At 43.5% G+C, this 4016-nt stretch overlaps 1 pseudogene; it reads left to right on the top strand.

Annotated features, from left to right (window-relative positions):
- The first annotated feature begins 509 nt into the window (after positions 1 to 509).
- LOC100423801 (tRNA (guanine-N(7)-)-methyltransferase non-catalytic subunit WDR4 pseudogene) lies at positions 510 to 1283 on the top strand (annotated as a pseudogene).
- Positions 1284 to 4016: the final 2733 nt, after the last annotated feature.

The raw sequence follows: 4016 nt of genomic DNA, 5'->3' as shown, positions 1-4016 counted from the left end.
TGGATGGGAGACAAGGAATCCAGAGCCTGGATTGGTGTGAACTTTTTATGCTCTTCACTGAATCCCCCCAAGACATCTGTAGAAGCTTGTTTGACTGTTCACCGAATGAGAGTGGTTAGCTATGCCTAACAGGGCCATCAAGGAAGGGCTCTTGGAGGGAGGACCCTTAAGTTCAGCCTTTAAACATGATGGAGAATTTTCTAGTTGGGTCTGAAAAGGTTGAGGCCAGATGTGGGAATGTCTTTCTACCATATAGAAGGAACAACCAGAAAAGACATGGAAGCCTGAAATACCTTATGTGCTTTATGAAATGTAAGTAGTTGGCTGATTCTTTTCCATACAAAACCATGGCAATGTCTGAGTGTCAGGACCATGGTAAGGAGGTGTATGGCCCTGACCTTACAGCCTCTGAAGAGAAGGTCTTGGTGGCCGACAAATCTGGAGATGTGCACTCCTTTTTGGTTTCAGAGCCACACAGATGTGGCAGACTTGACCTGCCACACCTGTCAATGTTGTTAGAGGTGACTGTGAGTCCTGATAACTGATTCATCCTCACTGCCAACCGGGATGAGAAGATCCAGGTCAGCTAGGCCACAGCGCCTCACAGTATCGAGTCCTTCTGCCTCGGGCACACAGAGTTTGTGAGCCACATCTCTGTGGTGCCCACTTAGCCCGAACTGTTTCTTGTCCTCCTCCAGGGACTGCATTCTTAGGCTCTGGGAGTACAGAAGTGGTCCATCAACTGCACTGCTGTCACCTGGCCAGTCTGCAAGAGCTGATGGGCCCCTGGGGCCCCAGAGGTTTGTCACATCCTGGATCACGTTCTGGTGCTAGGAGAACTGCATGGCACTTCTGTGCAACTGTATTCCTGTAATCCACATCTTCCAGCTTGATGCTCTCAGACAGCTAACTTAGTGTACAGGCAGCATCTGTCATTCTAACACCAAGTGTGAGATGTGGCTTTTGAGGAGACCCAGGGGCTGTGGGTGCTGCCAGACTGCCATGAAATCCCCCTGGTGGTCTGCAGGCCTGTGGGTGGCCAGTGGCATTCTGTTCCTGAATGCACTGTGTTAAAAAAAAAAAAAAAAAGTCTCCAGTGTTATTCGTGGGAACTGGGCCATGCTGGAAGGCTCTAACTAGTCACAGATGCCAACTTCAGCAGTCTCTATAAGGCCATCTTCGATAACATGATCTTCTATCTGAAGAAGAAAGAGGAGAGACTGCAGTAGCAGCTAGAGAAGTCCCCCACCTGGGCCCCAAACCAAAAAGTTGAGGCCGAGTGAGGTGGCTTTGAGTTGCTGACCTTAGTGGTTGGTAGTACCTCTCACAACTCTGAAACAGCAAAAGCAGTTTTTATTTGTTCCCTCCTCATCCTGACATCTCCCTTTAAGAAGGAAAAGATGACATTAATTAGGTCTGACCAGCTCAGCTCAGTGGATGGAATGGTCTCCTGGGCTCTAGAATATTCTGTATCACTGATCATAGGCTCTTGCCTGGTGTCTGTGCCCCTTCTGGTTGAAGAGAAGCTGTCCAGGGCATTAGCTCAACTAAGAGACTATGGGGCAGAGTGGAAGTGCTGAAGGCATTTTATCTTCATGTTGAAGGCAATCTGCTAACCTGTAGCAGTGGCAGTTTTTGATTTTTCTACCACACTCGTGATGATGTTCATGCTGGACATATCTTCCTCTAAGATGTATAGGCAGACATTTTTGTAGTGGCATGGAGGATGTTTTCATGTTGTTCTTGCCATCTCAGGTGGTATGCTGCTCTCCAAGTAGCCACTTGCCACACGGGGCTATTGAAACTCAAATAGAACTAACTCTTCAGCCATCCCCAGCTCCAGTCACACTTCATGTGCTCAGGAGCCGCATATGGTGAGTGGCTTCTGCGTGGGAAGTACAGAAACATGATTCCCGTGTCACAGGGAGCTCTCTCTGGCAGCACTGGTGCAAAAGGTGAACTTGTTTCAGCAAGTGTGAAGACATGTGCCCTGGCTAGAAACCCAGTTTTAGAGGGAAATGATCAAGAATATCGTATTTATTACTTTGATTTGACCTTTGCACACACTACAGAGCAGCAGCGGTGTCACTGAATTCCAATCACCTATCAATAAGGATGAACTTTTGCGACTTTCTGGAAATCTTTAGCAGCAATATATGGAACTAGACTCAAAACATATTGAGCAAAACATTTGGGCGCATGCACTGTTTGTGACTGAAGTGTTCAGTTACAAACTGAACACTTTTGGGAGGTGATTTGGGAAGAAAGATTCTGTGATAGTTTGGCTTCTAGATACATCAGGTAATTTGTTCATTTGAGCTTCTACCCACTCTCCAGTGATGAAGTTTCAAACACAGGAATGACTGTACATGTTGGTGATAACTTGGGTGTGGGGTTTTGCTGGGGCCTTAGAAACAAAAGCTGTATCAAAAGCTGGAGTGCTTCAAGTTTTTCATAAGTGCCTTGTTTTCCTAAAAAAAAAAGTCATTGTTATTTTATTTTATTTTGATTTTTTCCATAAGTTATCGCGGTACAGGTGGTATTTGGTTACATGAGTAAGTTCTTTAGTGGTAATTTGTGAGATTTTGGTACACCCATCACTCGAGCAGTATATACTCTGACATGTCCAGCATGAACAGCATTACGAGTATGGTAGAAAAATCTATAGCTGCCATAGCTACTGTTAGTCTTTTATCCCTCGCCCCCCTCCCACCCTTCCCTCCAAGTCCCCAAAGTCCATTGCATCCTTCTTATGCCTTTGTGTCCTCATGGCTTAGCTCCCACATATCAGTGATAACATACAATGTTTGCTTTTCCATTCCTGAGTTACTTCACTTAGAATAATAGTCTCCAATCTCATCCATATCGCTACGAATGCCTTTAATTCATTCTTTTCTATGAATGGCTGAGTAGTATTCCATTGTATATATATACCACAGTTTCCTTATCCACTCGTTGATTGATGGGCATTTGGGTTGGTTCCACGAACTTGCAATTGCAAATTGTGCTGCTATAAACATACGTGTGCAAATATCTTTTTTATAAAATGACTTCTTTTCCTCTGGGTAGATACCCAGTAGTGGGATTGCTGGATCAAATGGTAGTTCTACTTTTAGTTCTTTAAGAAATATCCGCAGTGTTTTCCATAGAGGCTGTACTAGTTTACATTCCCACCAGCAGTGTAGAAGTGTTCCCTGATCACCACATCCATGCCAGCATCTACTGTTTTTCGATTTTTTTATTATGGCCTTTATTTCACGAGTAAGGTGGTATCACATTGTGGTTTTGATTTGCATTTCCCTGATCATTAGTCATGTTGAGCATGTTTTCATATGTTTGTTAGCCATTTGTATATCTTCTTTTGAGAATTGTCTATTCATGTCCTTAGCCCACTTTTTGATGGGATTGTTTTTTCCTTACTGACTTGTTTGAATTTGATGTAGATTCTTGATATTAGATTCCTTTGTCAGATGTATAGATTGTGAGGATTTTCTATAAAAATTCTAGAAGATAACACTGGAAAAATCCTTCTAGACATTGGCTTAGGCAAGAATTTCATGACCAAGGACCCCAAAGCAAATGCAATAAAAACAAAGATAAATAGTTGGGACTTAGTGAAACTAAAGAGCTTTTGCATCACAAAAGGAACAGTCAGTAGAGTAAATGGACAACCCACAGAGTGAGGAAAAAAGGCATTCATGATGGTGCCTCAAAGACCTTCACAGCCTGTGAGAAGTAAATCTGTTTCCCAAGGCACCTTTCTGGTAGTTTGGCAGCTGAGCAGATGTGGAAAGAAACATGACTTCCTTAAAATATTTCAATTCAATCAGGCTCCTAAAATGTAACCTGTGGATGTAGTTTGAATATATGTCCCCATCAAATCTCATGTTGAATTGTAATCCCCAATGTTGGAGGTAGAGCCTGGAGGGAGGTGTTTGGGTCATGGGGTAGATCCCTCATGGCTTGGTGCTGTCTTTGCAATAATGAATGAGTTCTCATGAAGTCTGGCTGTTTAC

This window comes from Macaca mulatta, chromosome X, assembly GCF_049350105.2.
Source record: "Macaca mulatta isolate MMU2019108-1 chromosome X, T2T-MMU8v2.0, whole genome shotgun sequence".
Classification (NCBI taxonomy): domain Eukaryota; kingdom Metazoa; phylum Chordata; class Mammalia; order Primates; family Cercopithecidae; genus Macaca; species Macaca mulatta.
The sequence above is the reverse complement of the archived record's forward strand: the minus strand, read 5'-3'. Positions and strand labels throughout refer to the sequence as shown.